Below are 16,228 nucleotides of genomic sequence, written 5' to 3'. Positions count from 1 at the left end.
TAATAGATGGTATAATCATAAGCTAGTGCTTGTTTATTAGTTTTAAATTCGATAGAATTCTTATTTAATGATAAACTAAAAGAATCAGAAAATATAACATTGCCCGGCACCAGAGAAGGGGGGTGGATGTGTGGGAGAGAGAGAGGTTGGACAAAAAAAAATTCTTTTTATTTTTTTCTTCATTTTTTTTTGAAAAAAGATGAATGACTCTCTCTTCTCTTTCAACAAAAGCTTCATTTGTTTAGTAGTACTGGAATACCAAACACATGCATTGCAGTAGAAGTAAAATAAATTTATTTTAATATATCTTTAAGATAAATATTATTATGTATTTTAGATAGATATTTTACTTGATCATCATTAAAATTTATAAATAGAGAATAAACAGTAAATAAATATTTAGATTTTGAAGTATTGATCGGAGAGAGAGTTTGATTCTAAAGGCTGGTTTGCGGGACATGGAGATTGTAGATACGATTATTAGATGGGGAATTGGATCTGTAGAGGGGTAAGTTTGTCATATAGGGAAAGATTAGTTAGGATATGAATAAGGAGGGATTTGGAGGAGTTTGGATATGGGATTCCGTTAAGATAGAGAGGATTGATTAGTTATATGCATATATTTCTCTTCAAAAATAACACATTATAATTATAATTATTATATAGCAAAATTTGTTTTGTGAATCAAATAATATGAGTTCATTTTGCGAATCAAAAAATATTTCATGTATGGGCATAATGGACAAATACAAAAGACCTCCACACTCTTTTTAGTATAGTATAGATATATACAAATATGTCATGTTTTGGAGGAGTTTGATAGCTATGAGGAAATTTCTCTCTATAGGAAATCTATTAAGATCTTTTCTTGCCAACAAAAATCCAATGACAGCTTTTAATTTTTGAATTACAACCAACAGTTACCGTAAGGAAGGTTGGTCCCATAGATTATGCAAAAGTTATTGCAACTCTTGGTTGATTGAATGGAGGACCACCATAATGTGACTAGTCAACTGAAATTGTTAGTGCATCACCTTGTGAGTAATGATGGAATCTTATTTGGCAAGGCTAAAAACTTGATTGATGGACTCATTCCATGGTGGTTACCACGATTAGTCCAATCACGAAAGGATTAAAGAAGGTGTGGTTCCAAGAGATAGGCTGTTGGATGGTCAATCTAGGCGGGCAGGGCCCTCTTGTAGGTGGTTTGCATGGCAGGACGATTAGCAGTCCCCTTCAACCTCTTCTTCCTGATGGTTTCATCAAGCTGGCCTCCATTGCCCACCATGGTAGAATGCGGGCAATGGATTTGGTTCACAAATTCTATATAGTACTTTCACAAATTTCATGCTTTATAAGGAGGATTTGGTTCACTGAATCCGGGCAAGGCAAACAGCTCCCAAGGTTAAACGGATAAATAATTGCCAATCTTTTATGATATACACATAGGTTTTGTTAACATTTAGAACAGATCCTTCTTCCTGTTCCACCAGCCAATTTGTACCTGAACCACAAAAACAGCTGGCATTGTGGTCATAGCTATATATAGCAGCCAAAAACCAATAACCAAAAGTGCATGCATGCATTGCACCAAAACCAGCACTGACATCTAGCCTAGCTAGTAGTATTAGCCCCCGTCTATGCTGTGGTTCACCAACATGGGCTTGGCTCGGCAATCCAGCACAAACAGCAGACAGCATTCTAGTCACAGATAGGATCCAACTATGCTTGTCCCAACTGCAATCTTGTCTGATGGAATCCAGCCATCATGTAAAGTGAATAAAAGCAGATCCTTTCAATGTGTGGGGCTGAATCAATGAACACTTCATGAGTGAGGGGAGTGCAATTTGGAGGCAGCTCAAGGAAGTGGAAACACCATCACTTCAGATGGACCCTGGGGAAGAAGGGCGAGGGAAGTGGTGGTAGGCCTTCATGGAGTTTTCGCAATGGAAACCATTGATTAGAATCAAGAACCAGAACACCAAAAGGATCCACCACCAAAAGCTTTAGAAAGCAGAGAGATGATGACCAAGTGCGAAGGCATTAAGACTGGTCCAAAATTCTCCGTTACAGCGATAAGGTTAAAAGTGCCTTCCACCATGGCCCACGTTATTTCACATCCCTTCTGATATTAGAATACGTGCTCGCTTCTTCTACGTAGGCTGTCCCTCCCTATTTGAAGAGCCCAAGACCATCCCGCAACCATGATCTACAAGCTTCGTTGGAACTATATATTTTGCATGTCAACTTCATGCATTCTTTTCTACCACACGTTCAAATTAAGAGCTGAATTTGCTGCCACTGCCAACTTTTTCTCCAAATCATTTCACAACCCTTGTAGGGTTTATTGGCCACATTTTGGATCGACCATTTTTTTTCCTATGCCGAGTGATTCGCTTGCTTGCCACCTTCTAATTGACCAGGTAAGATTCGCATACTGACCTTCTAGCAGCATCCAAGGATCAAACCTCCTGTCAAGTAGTTGGATGAGACTTGAAATTTCATGGCAGCCATCTAAAACAATATGACTGAAAGACCCTGAGGGTACTTGCGGTCTTCCATCGGTTTATGCCGAGCCATGTACCTGGGTGGCCGTCATCGTCTGGATTGCTTTTGCTTAGCTGAGTAGGAGTTTGTGGATGTGAAGTTTGTGGTAAGAGTAGTTTCCGCATTCACGTGTATGATAACCAAAAATATATAGTTAGAAAGTATTAATTATCTGGATTCATCGGTTATGTTTAAATATACAAAATCTTCGTAGAGTACAACTGACATGGAACTAAACACATCCCTGTATGAGTTCTCACATGCTTTCTAGTTTAAATCTCTAACATCCTGATCAGACTAAATGACCAAATCCAATCACAAACACTTTCTTGATCAATCAAAAGGCTTAGTCTTTTTGAGTAAAATCTTTGATCTTTATAAATGATATTAGAGTAGACCAAGCTCGTGACCCATATAGACCGAGGGATAGATCACCACAAGTTGATCTTGAATTTTGTGATTGGATTTGCAGCGATGCAAAGATAAATGGACTTATAATATAGCACATTTACCATATTATTTCAAGATGATTGATAGTTACAAAAAAATCAAGTCCTGCTATGGCAGTTAAAGATTTGGAGCTGTTGGCTGATGAATAAATCACGCCCATAGTGAGAAAACATTTTAACTAGTCCAACTAGTCAATAATCCCATCATAACAATTAGTCAATATCATGCATCCTATTACTGGAGCCATAAACTACTCGTGCTTCTTTATGGATTCAATGCATCATCATATTTGAGAATGTTGTCAAGTGAACATTCCAAAGTGTCGACGAATAATCCTATACTAAGTCACTTAGGGACTCTATTTAATCCTATATATTTATGGACATATTAATGTGGTTTGAATTTTGGATATTTTTATGAGTTCGAATTATGATCTGATCCGAAGAACCCGCATTGTGATCGGAATGAAATATTTTATGAGGTTTGTGGTAATAGCAGAGGGCATGGGCCGATAGGACTGGGCCCAAAGCCCATTACTAACATCATTGGAGGGTGCGGGAGGCAACTCCTACGGTATATATAAATATTATATTTTCTATCAATCTCGACAGTTTTTGTAAAAGATTTGGGAAATCAAACCGGAATTAAGATTTGGAGAGTTTTGAGTGATCGTATCTCTCTTTTCATCATAGTAAATTTTTTTTCTCGTATCTTGCCCGTGGACATAGGGTTTACAATCGAACCACGTAAATCATGTGTCTATTTTTCTTCGCTTTTTTATTCTGTATGATTGTACGAATTTATGTGTGTCATATTTTGTACCTGTTATAACCATCTTAAGCTTAAGTTTTTGGATTGGATTTTAATATGGTATTAGAGCCCCACTAATTAACTCTCTTCCTCCCCCCTCCATGCTCCTCCTACTTTCAAGCTTAAATTTTTTTGGGTTAGACTTTTTGACACAAAAAAAAAAAACAAATGGCATGTTTAAAATTAGATAACGCCGGTCCTATATGGGGAGGGGAGGGATCCAGCGGAAAGGCATGCCTGTTGATGCTTCATCCCTTTTTTTACTACATACATCTCTTTTAATTTGCCGATGAGAAAGAGTTATCCTCATTATTTTTCAAACAATATTCAACATTTAGATACCATAAGTTCTAGTTGCAGGAAATGCAAGATTTGAAAATGTCATCTCAAACATATATATTAGCTTGTTTAGTGTTGGAAAGGTTGGATCTAATTAGAAAGATGTCTAATTAAGGATCCTTGGATATTATTCCTTGACATATTCTTGTTATTCCCTATCTATATTTGGGTCTACATACCTGTATTTATAGGCCACATCACGTTTCTCTCTGCATGATCTGTCCTCCTACCTCTACGCACGACCGTCTCCTTTCCCGTTCATTTCCATTTCCGCCGGCACGACCGCCTCCTCCGCCTCTCCGTCGTCCAATCTCTGGCATCTCCAGCGTCTTGCCATTCTGATCTCCTTCTCTACGCCCATCGTCTGGTCTCCACCCGTCGTCCTCACCTCACCACACCATCTCGGCATCCGACCGTTCCCAGCATCACCTTGGCACCTGTCTATTTCATCCGCCCATCCTCCGTGCACGTCGCCGCCACTTCGATCCGGCACTCGTTCCCCTCCGCCGTGCACGCTATCATCCGCCCCTCTGATCAAGCCATCATTTTCGTGCACGCAGCACTCTGTGCACGCTATCTTCTCCGAGCATCATTGCTGCCGCAGCCATCTTCGTGCAAGCCGCTATCTCCACTGCTACCGCCACCTCCGTCCATGCCACTGCCGCCATCCTAACACTACCTTCAATCCACCAACCTTTCCTTTTCTCTTCGCATCTTTCGGCAATCCCGTGGTTCACGAGTGTCTTTCATCGGCAAGAAATGAAAACATGTCATCGGTAAGGAAGGAAACGTAAGCCCCTTCCTTTAATTTATTTTTTTTCTTCTTTTTTTTTCAAAAAAAAAAAAGAGAAATTTTATAGCTAGATGCTTGGAAGTCTGTAGTTAAGGAGTATCCGGTGATTGATTGATAGTGTGTCGGTGAGATTATCATACTTTGTTTTGGAGATGGCCAATCCAATAACTATGCAAGATCTTGAAAGTCTATTGGATCGGCTTATTACAGTTGCCACTCAATCTGGTGGTTCGTCAAGAGATAGTAGATCGCTGAATGCTCTTCAGGTGGCTATAAAACTTGATGACCCAGCGACATATCTGGACGAAGTTTCGAAGGATATCTCACCGACACAAAATGGAAACCTGCTAATGGTGAGTAGGATATGGCTCAATGGAGAATGAAAAATTCTATTGTTCTGATATTTCTTCTCAATACCATGACACAGAGTATAGCCAGAAGTGTGCAGCTGCTGGAGATTGCACAGGAGGTCTGGGAGACGGTGGCCCAAATGTTCTCACAGAAGTAGAATTCTGCTCAAGCATTTGAGATTCGTTCTCAATTGCGTCAACTTCGTCAGGAAGATTTATCTGTCACTGAATATACCACCGAGTTGAAGCGTCTCTGGTCTGAGGCTGATCATTATAGAACTTTTGTTCCACAATGTCCTATTGATATTGATGGATTTCAGAAGTATTTAGAAGAAGAACGGGTTCAGGACTTTCTATATGGTCTGAATCTGAAATTTGAGTCTGTCAGAGTTCAGCTTCTCGTCAGAGATATGTTACCTAGTTTGGGTCAAGTCTTCTCTACTGTTTTGAGCGAGGAGACACGACGACGAGTGACTTCCGACTCTAGTAGTTCTATAAGATCTGCTCTTACTGTGCAACCACAGTAGATAGGTGAGAAGGTGTGTTTTTATTGCAACAAGCCTGGACACACCAAGGCATTTTGCTGGGATTTCCATGGTCGCCCAAAACAGCCTGAGTGTGGTAGTCGAGGCCATGGTGGTCGTCGTAGTGGTGGAAGAACTGGAGATCAAAGTCATGGTCATAGACCTGCCCAAGCCAATCTCTCTGAAGAGACTGAGGGTGCTATATACAGCTTATCTGTAGAGGAGTATCAGACCCTCCGACGAATGATGAAAAAGTATGAGTCATCTTCTAGCACTATACCCTCTACTCTGAGATAGCCTAGCCACCAGAATGGATATCTTGATTCCTCTCTTTTTGCACACTCAGGTACTCTATATAGTTTATCAAATGCATTTATTTGTGGAACATCCAACTCCTGGGTAATAAACTTAGGAGCATCCAGTCATATGACAGGGGCATCTAATAGTTTTATTTCATATTCACCATGTTCAGATCAGGACAAGGTCCGAATAGCTGATGGATCCTTTACCTCTGTTTTAGAAAAAGGATCCATTGACTGTACCCCTAATTTGAGATTGTCATCAGTATTGCATGTTTCATCTTTTCCTACAAATTTACTCTCTATTAGCTCCGTTGCTAGAGATTTTAATTGCTCTGTCATATTTTGGCCTTCTCATTGTCTATTTCAAGAGCTAAAAATGAAGAAGATACTTGGGGGTGGTAGGCTGCACAATGGACTCTATTATCTATCAGCTGATGAGAATAGTATGAAATCTTCTTTGACGGGGTATGCATTGTCTGCTGAAGGTGCCACTTCAGAACTTATGTTACACCATCATAGGCTGGGTTATATTCCTTTTTCTGTTCTTAGTCATTTATTTTCTTCTTTACCAAAAAATTGCAATAAAAATTTGTTAGTTTGTGATCATTGTGAGTTGGCTAAACACATCAGGGGAGTGTTTCCTATGTCTGAGGTTAAAAATTCTGAACCTTTTGTTATAATTCACTCTGATGTATGGAAACCATGTAGTACTACTACTCTTATGGGCCATAGGTGGTTTGTTACTTTTATTGATTATTTTAGTCGAATAACTTGGGTCTATTTATTGAAGAAAAAGACTGAAGTTTTAAACTGCTTTAAGGAGTTTCATAAACTTGTGGGTACTCAGTTTGGTGGCAAGATTAAAATTTTATGTTCTGACAATGGCACTGAATATATTAATCAGGAGTTCCATGCGTATCTTCACACTCACGAAATTCTTCATCAAACCACTTGTGTTAATACTCCTGCTCAAAATGGAGTTATCGAACGAAAAAATAGGTACTTATTGGAAGTAGTCTGATCCTTACTCTTTACCATGCAAGTTCCTAAGTTCTTTTGGGATGAGGCTGTCTTGACCGCTGCATACTTGATCAATCGTATGCCTCTCAGGACACTCGGATTTAAGTCTTCCATACAGTGCTTGAAGGGGTCTACCGATTATGTGATCCTTCCTAGAGTCTTTGGGTGTATTTGTTTTGCTCGAGATCATAGACCCTCAATAGAAAAACTAGATCCATGAGCATTAAAGTGTGTCTTTGTCGGTTACCCTGCTACTCAGAAGGGGTACAAGTGTTATTACCCCTCTAAGCGGCGAATGCTTGTTACTATGGATGTTACTTTTCGAAAAACTGAAGCCTACTATGGAAGTCGTCCATCTGATAGTGGAACACCAGAATTACTTCTTTCGGATGACTCTCTATGCACTCCTGGATATTTTAGTGTCCAGGGGGAGTATCATAGTAATAATGTCCAGGAGGAGCCTGGTATTGGGATAGCTGAAGAGTCCAGTATGCATCCACCAGAAGAGTCCAGTGTGCATCCACTAGAAGAGTCCAATGTGCATCCACCAACTGCCCAGGTGCCTTCACCGCTTGAAGCTTCTTCTTCAAAATCTTCTTTCCTAGAGTCCTCTAACTGTAATGGTAACACTATTTCTGCTACTCCTTCCAATTCTGATCTTGATATTCCTATTGCAAAGTAGAAGGGTACTCGTCCAATTGTTCCTCCTGCTCGTTACCGTTACGATATAGCTAACTATGTTTCATATAAGAATTTGTCTCTATCTTATCAAAGCTTTGTAGCTGCATTAGACTCCATCTGTATTCCTAGTACCTGGCAAAAGGTTATGGCAGAACCTAAGTAGAAGAAAGCAATGTTAGAAGAGATGACTGTTTTATCCAAAAGTCAGACGTGGGATCTGGTCACCCTGCCAGCTGATAAGCATCCTATGGGGTGTAAGTGGGTGTACACTATAAAGCAAACTCTAGAAGGCAAGATGGAAAGATATAAAGCTTGGCTAGTAGCAAAGGGCTACACTCAAACATATGAGGTAGACTATGTTGAGACCTTTGCTCCAGTAGTCAAGATGAACTCTGTTCAAATATTAACATCATGTGCTGCTAACTTTGGCTGGAAATGACATCAGTTAGATGTGAAGAATGCATTTCTTTACGAGAACCTTCAGAAGGAGGTATGCATACAGATACCACTGGGATTTGAGATCAGAGCAACTGTTGAAAAAATTTACAAGCTAAAGCGCTCACTTTATGGCCTCAAACAGTCTTCTCGGATCTGATTTGTTTGATTCAGTTGGACTATGAAAGAAATGGGATATAGACAGAGTAATACCGATGATACTCTGTTCTATAGGCATTTTAAGGGAAAGAAAACTATACTTTTGGTTTATGTTGATGATATTGTAATAATAAGAGATGACCATTATGAGATTAAGCAACTCAAAGAAAAACTGAAGCAAGCATTTGAGGTGAAAGACCTGGGTCCATTAAGGTATTTTTTGAACATAGAAGTTGGACGATCATCCAGAGAGATTTTTCTATCACAATAAAAGTATGTACTAGATTTGCTGTCTGAGACTGAGATATTGGGGTGTAAACCTGCTGCTACCCCAATAAACCAGAGTCATCGGACAGTGATGGATGATGGAGCTCCTGTTGATCGAAGAAGGTACCAGCGGCTGGTTGGAAGGTTGATATATCTCTCACATACGAGATTCAACATAGCCTATGCTGTCAGTATCATTAGTCAGTACATGCATGATCCATGAGAATCTCACATGGAGGGAGCTTTCAGAGTATTGCGCTACTTGAAAGAATGTCCTGGTCATGGTTTGTTGTTCTCACGATACAACACCTTCCAGGTAAAGAAATTTACTAATACAGATTGGGCTGGATCACTGGATGATAGGCGATCTACCTCTGGATATTTCACATATGTAGGGGGTAATTTAGTTATCTGAAGGAGCAAGAAATAGTTAGTGGTGGCTAGATCATCGGCAGAAGCTAAATATAGAGCAATAGCCTTAGGCATATGTGAACTTCTTTGGCTTCAGAAGCTGCTTCAGGAGTTACAATTTCTGAACAAGTTTTCTCTTCGATTGCATTGTGACAGCAAAGCGGCAATTGAGATTGTAAGCAATCTGGTACAGCATGATCGTACCAAGCACATCGAGATTGACCATCATTTTATCAAGGAGAAGGTTGATCAGGGTCAGATCTGCATTACCTTCATTCGGTCATCTGATCAGGTGGTGGATATTCTGACCAAAGAGCTTAGTTTATCCTCCTTTTCTGAATTGATTGACAAGATAGGACTTCGAGATATCTTCGCTTCATCTTGAGGGGGAGTGTTGGAAAGGTTGGATCTAATTAGAAAGATGTCTAATTAAGGATCCTTGAATATTATTCCTTGACATATTCTTGTTATTCCTGTCTATATTTGGATCTACATACTTGTATTTATAGGCCTCTTGTATACCCTCCTAAAATAAAAAAAATCTTTTTCTCCTCATGTTCATCATTTAGTCAACAATTAATGAACGTCCTGCACAACCTTTGTGGCAAAGAGTGAAAAGAAAAGGTAGAGAAAGAAAAAAAAAAGATATTGGAATTCAAAAGCCCAAGCCTAGACTAGAGTTTTGAACCTTGAATCTCTCCCAAGAGCGAGCATTAGGAAAGGGGTGCCTACCAGCAATTGTATTTAATACTGTGATCTCCTTGCATTTAATCTTGCTCGAGATAGTGAATGAACCTAGAAGAATGTATGTCAATTACTTCGAGGCTACTGGTTTGGTATCTTCTATACATCAAGACATGAAAATAGAAAAAACATGCAACCTTATAAGTTCATCAAGCAAAACATATAATGGTCGAACTGCATCGATCCTGTTGCGGTCAATTTTCTATTGCCTACCGTCGGTGATGAGCACCCACATCCTCACAGACCGAAGTTGTGTCCGACGGAAACCCTCCGATGCACCTGCAAAAACAGCGTCCTCACAGATCGGAGTTGTGTTTGGCAGGGATCCTCCGATACTTAAGTCGGAAAGAAAATTGGTGAACAGTAGATTTGAAAGTTGAAAGTAGCAGAGCTCTGGCTCAAAAGTGTCTTCTCCTCTGGTTCACTTATCTTTTCTTTTTATAGATAATTCTGATGTAACCATCGAGCACATGGTCCCGCTTTTTATGATGCTGAATTATCAGGCCATAAATATGGAGTTAGTGGATCGTTAATTCTCCTGGATAGTCATGACACGTAGTCAATAACCATTCACAACGATTATGGTATGTTAAGCAGATTAACCGACCATATGTCAGTAGAGCCGACCATATATCTGTAGAATCTATAAGCGACCGTTGGCTAGTAGTCCAATTATGCCGATGATTCAAGTCATTCGCTGTTGATTGGTAGTAGTCGAACATTCATCGGTCAGCCAATCATAAGTCGATGCGATTTACTCAGTTGATTGATAAAGAGTCGAAATTGCATGTTCAGCCGATGCACAGTCGGAGTCGTGGTGATCAAAGTCGGAGGTTGATTGGTTTGCTCTAATGGTTGCCCCCCACTTTCAAGTCCAAGGTGAACTATCATGTATATTGCCACGTGGTTTATCATGTTAGACGAAGGGAGTTATTTCTTGCCATATCGAACCCCGATTCTACCCCCCACTCTTAAGTTCAAGATGAACTAATGTGTATATTGCCACATGGTTTGTCATATTGGATGAAGGGAGTTATTTCTTGTCATATCGAATCTCAATTCTGCAGTCATTTTTTTTAAGGTACAGGCGATTGACCACTTTATCATTTTGGTGGGTACAGAGTCGTCTTTAAATTATCATGTTGGCAGGATAATTCAGTATCAGATGTCAGTATCAGACGTCGTTTCAGGAAGGCGATTCGACGTCGGACGATATGATTCTGACAAGCAGATTTTTTGCCACATGTCCGAATGTTGCGATCATAGGTCAAGAGGTCGAATGGCTCAGATAGTTGGCTTATGCCTCCGCCTCCGCATACGTGAGGTATTGTTTGCTTTGACTCATGGCCATCTTTAGGCTTCAGTGAACCTTTAGGCTTCAATGGGCCTTTAGGTTTCAATGGATCTTAATCATTTAGAGCCTCACCATTTTGTCCTTTAAAAGGCGCCTCATGTTGGAAAAGAAGGTTCCACTCTATATAAGCATATTCCCTCTTGACTCATAATCGATGTGGGACTAAAGAGGCCCTCTCTATACTATAACACAGTCCCCTAGTCAAGAGGGAGTATATGTGGATAGGAGGCAATCCCACAGACGGCGTTAATGTTGCGGTCATGCGTCAAGGGGTCAAATAGCTCAGATGGTTGGCTTATGCCTCCGCCTCCGCATACGTGAGGTATTGTCTGCTTTGACTCTGACCATCTTTAGGCTTCAGTAAACTTTTAGGCTTCAATGCGTCTTGATCATTTAGAGCCTCACGGTTTTGTCCTTTAAAAAGCACCTCACATTGGAAGAGAAGATTCCACTCCATATAAGCATATTCCCTCTTAACTCATAATCGATGTGGGACTAAAGAGGTCTTTTCTACACCGTAACAGATCTACATATTATCAGGGTAGTGAATGCATTTCAAAAGAGCAAGAAGCAATAGTTAAGGTAGAAATGATAAAAGAAGAAATCCTAAAATAAAGAGAAAAGAAGAAAAAAAAGATGAAGTTTGGAAAGAGTGAAATTATGCAATTTTTATTTTTTGACGGATTGATTACATACAATTTTAAAATTTAATTTAAAATATAAATAAATAAAATAAGATAATAACTAATCTAAATAATATTTTCATCTCTATGTATCCATAATCATGTAGCTTAAATTTTTAATTTAAATTAAATTTATTTTATCAACAATAAATATAATCTGAGGACGTCGGCAACTTCAGGCCAATTAAATAGTTATTCTTGTTGACAGAGCATGGAAACACCTTGTAGCCCATGAAGCAGTTATAAAACAACTATAGGATAGAGGCAATGGTCACATAGTGTTTTCAGAAAATTTATGCAGTCTAGTAGTACTGTAAGTACCCCTAGATGCTTTCCATGGTACAAGTAGTAGTCAGCATCACAAGTGTCTGGAATAGCCGTAAAAACTAGAAAAAGAGTGGACGTCCATACAAACTGCCGTACTCATTTGTGGAATGTAAAATATTATAACACAAGCTGGAAATTGGAATCTTAGATAGATAGAATAGACTGGTCTTGACAGCTTTAAAATGTTAGGAAACAACTTTTTTTTTCTGAAAAGTCAAGCTAAATAATCCTATGTATATCTAAGAAAACAAAACAAACAATACATGATAATTTATAGCTATGTTTTAACTATTGAATCTTGTGGACCCATGGTTTGTTCAGTATACATCCATTAGTGTACTTATGCTTGCTATAATTTACGACACAGGAAGTAGTTGGAGTACGCTGCATTGCCCATCAAAACCATGGAAGACGGTTTAGCTGGCAGATTTGTCATCACTTGCCAAATACGCTGAACCGGACGGATGCAGCTGGTTTGCGTTTTAAGGTCTCTTCCAGCCGTTCGTTAGGTGTCCCGTGCCCAATAGCATCCCCACATCCTTTTTCCTTTGTCATCGGCTCCAACTCCACGTGGGCCTATTATCCTCCAGTGTATACGTGTCGAGTTTGGGTGAGCCACGGAGGTGGTGGACCCATCTTCATGGAGGCGTAAAATTTTATGATTATCATCCAATTATATGCAAATTTTATGATTTATTCATAAAATTATTTTTGACTGATTTAAAAAATTTTACATGTTATAAATTAATGATACCATATATTATGCCAAAAAAAAAAAAATTTTTTTACCTATCATTTGTTGATTTGGCCTCCGCTACACTTATTTTTTAAATAAATAAGGTTATGAATATTTTAGAATATATATTTTAGTTTAACCATTTGTTATCAGAGTTTTTCTGAAACTTTTGACAAATTAATTTTCTATTTTTTTTGAATGCCAAATCATTTTATCCAATCAAATTGTTTGTTTTTTTTTTTTTTGAATTGAAACCGGAGATAGCAGGATGCTAATCCCCCTTTTATTGTTGGTAAAAAAAATCAAAATTATAATTTTAAGGAAAGCAAAATATAAGAACTACATTAGATATAGAAGAAAGAAAAGAAAAAAAAATTATCTGCAATTTGTTACAGCTGTAACTAAAGTTTCCATCTTTTTTTTCCTGCCGAACATGCTATACTATGGTTTCGCCCTCAATTTTTGCCTTTATAATACCATCATAAAAGAGTTAGAGGACCGAATAGCACCACAGAAAAGCAACAGCTGTCTTATGACCTGAAGCGTTTTCCCGTCTGGAGATTCCAAAGATAGGACTTGCCATGGTTGGAAGCTTATAGACATTCCAGAGCTGGTTAAACTCTCATAATGTATAACCAATCTTGGTTTTTCCTACGTAGGCAATCAATTCTATGGAACTTTTTCCTCTTTAACGCTAGCTTAGTTATGGAAAATATATGCCTGGAAACGCAGTTCCAATGAAACAATAGATAGCCTGCTGCTTTCGACTATGCCATGCTAAACTGCAGTTTTTACTCGAATTCCAGTAGGATTTAAAGTCAAAAGCCACCTCGTAGTCGTAGTAGCTCAAACAGTAATGACTAGAGTTTCACGTATATTTTCATAAATTAGGAAGCCTTTAAGAAGATTATATTTCCCCAAAACATTATCAATTTGATACATAAGGCTATCTTTCCCAAGTCCCAACATATCATTTGACTATGTTAGGCCGGAAATGAACATTTTTGTTGAAACAAAGCAGAAACGTCTGCATAAGAAACCATTACAAGCACTGTCATTGTGAATACATACAACACTGAGTTGCTATCCAAGGTTATTTCAATGAGTATGGAACCTAACATATAGACTTATGCACCATGGATGTCACAGATGTAGAGATCTGAATCCAGATAATTCAATGGTTAATTTTTTACATAACATCTCTGTATAGACCAAGTGATAAATTTCTCCTCTGTGGAATTACACGTTATCTTCCTGCTTGTTGGAGCGCCGAGAAAAGTTGTTTCGCATTGTACTTCCAAATGCTTTCAGTATAAAAATCAAATTCCAAGGTTGTAAGAACGTGAAAACAACACTCAGTTGTGCAGTTAAAACCTGGGAAGCCAATCCCTTCATTTGCAACAATAAAAATAGATTCAGAAACTCATGAGGGTTTGGTTAAACCTACAATTTAAATTTATCATCATCAACATCAGCCAAGCCTTCTCTATTGCAATTCAAAGTTGAGAACTCTTCAAGGATGATTAAGGGGGAAGGCAATAGACATCGGTGTTCGCCATAATCTTCTCTTGAGCAACCTTCAAAAATTGTCCTGTGTGCTCCATCAGATGTATATCAAGTCATATGTGGAAATAAAGGCAATATCAAGACATTAAGGACTGCAATCTAACTATACCACATTGCCATGCACAAAGTTAGGATAACTGGTAAAACTCAATTAAAGACCATATCATATTATTATTACTTAAGTTCGGTGCATGCTGATACAAAGCTTTTGAATTCCACATGAGATCAAATTGACTGCTGGATAACAAGTAAAAAGGAATGAATAACCGAATATAGTAAAATGAATTTGCACACCAAAGGATGAAATCTGGTAGGTCCTTTCACTATGCCCTTGGGATATTTAAGCAGAAGAGCCAGAAACATTCCACTTGGAGAGAGAGCAAACCCAATGAAATGCTTGGATTTAATTTTCTATTTGCTTAAACAGTGAGCCAGAAATATATAGAGAGCAAAGTGAGGAAGAACAATCGTCGTCTCTGGGACTCTGATTTATTATATATAACATGAAAATGTTTGTAAATCAACCAAAAACATACAATTAGGTTATCTAATTATATAAACTGCACTCTTGCTCAAACTTCTGTAGCTTTTCTCTCCAACATTTAATTTCATTCTACAGTATGAAAACATTAATTTAGTCACAATTAGGATATTGGCAAGTTAGCATCAGTTTCGTGTGCGCATAAGGGGCATACCAAAGCATTTTTTTTTCTTTCATTTCATTAATTTAGTCACAATTAGGATATAAGCAGTTAGTTATGGTCATCTAGGCTTCCTTGTTTCCTTGTGTCTCTCCTTTTCTACATTCAATTGACCATAACAAATAATATGCTTTGATTATTCAATAATTTGCAAAATATAAATTATTTATGATCAATTCAATAAACATGTACAAATTGCAAGTTGATGATGCTTTATGTTGGTAATGATGGTTATGTTTTTGCAATTATCATTATTATCTCTTCCCCTTTCCCCTAAATGTGGTCCTCCATACTTGTTTTGGTGTAAATAACTAAATGAATATAAGATGCCTCATTTGGGTGAGTGGTAGATCACTCCCTCTCTATTTAGTACACCATGCAGAACTAGTAGGCGCATGGATAGGGATGCATTATGCTCTCAATATCTATAATGCAATAGACATATGGCTTGAGAGTGATTCAGCCACTGTTATCTTTTGCTTGTCAAAATTTCACATTTGCAGCTTCAATAACCACCATTTGTTGAAGGATTTCTCAGCCTGGAGATATCTGCTTCATTCTTTGCAGGTTTCTTACATTAAGCTGATAAGGAATTAGGTTGTAGACTAGCTTGCTGCTCAAATTTTTCATGGTGATTTTATAATTCACAAGACTGTTGCAGGTAGACATGAGTGGGATTTCTCATCATTTGTGATTCTTTAATTGGGTTATCTGTTAATGTTGTTTAGGCCCATTGTGGTTTCTTAGCATACATGCGTGTTTTTACTTTCTTGTTTTCATGTAAGCCCCAACCCCCAAAAAAAAAAAAAAAAAATCCTAGCAAGAAAAAAAAAACTAAATGAATATATCTTTGGTCATTTATTATTCAAGGTCTTTCTAAATGAATTTTTTTACATTCTTCCATATTGTCCATCTTTGCCTATAGTTGATTTATTCATGATTGCAGAATTTGTTACCGTCGAGAATATGGCTATTGATGAGCGGAACTAATCATGAGAAACGAAGGCATGATTTGCTTAGTAGCTCGCT

This window comes from Elaeis guineensis, chromosome 2, assembly GCF_000442705.2.
Source record: "Elaeis guineensis isolate ETL-2024a chromosome 2, EG11, whole genome shotgun sequence".
NCBI classification, from domain to species: Eukaryota; Viridiplantae; Streptophyta; class Magnoliopsida; order Arecales; family Arecaceae; genus Elaeis; species Elaeis guineensis.
Note: the sequence above shows the minus strand (reverse complement) of the source record.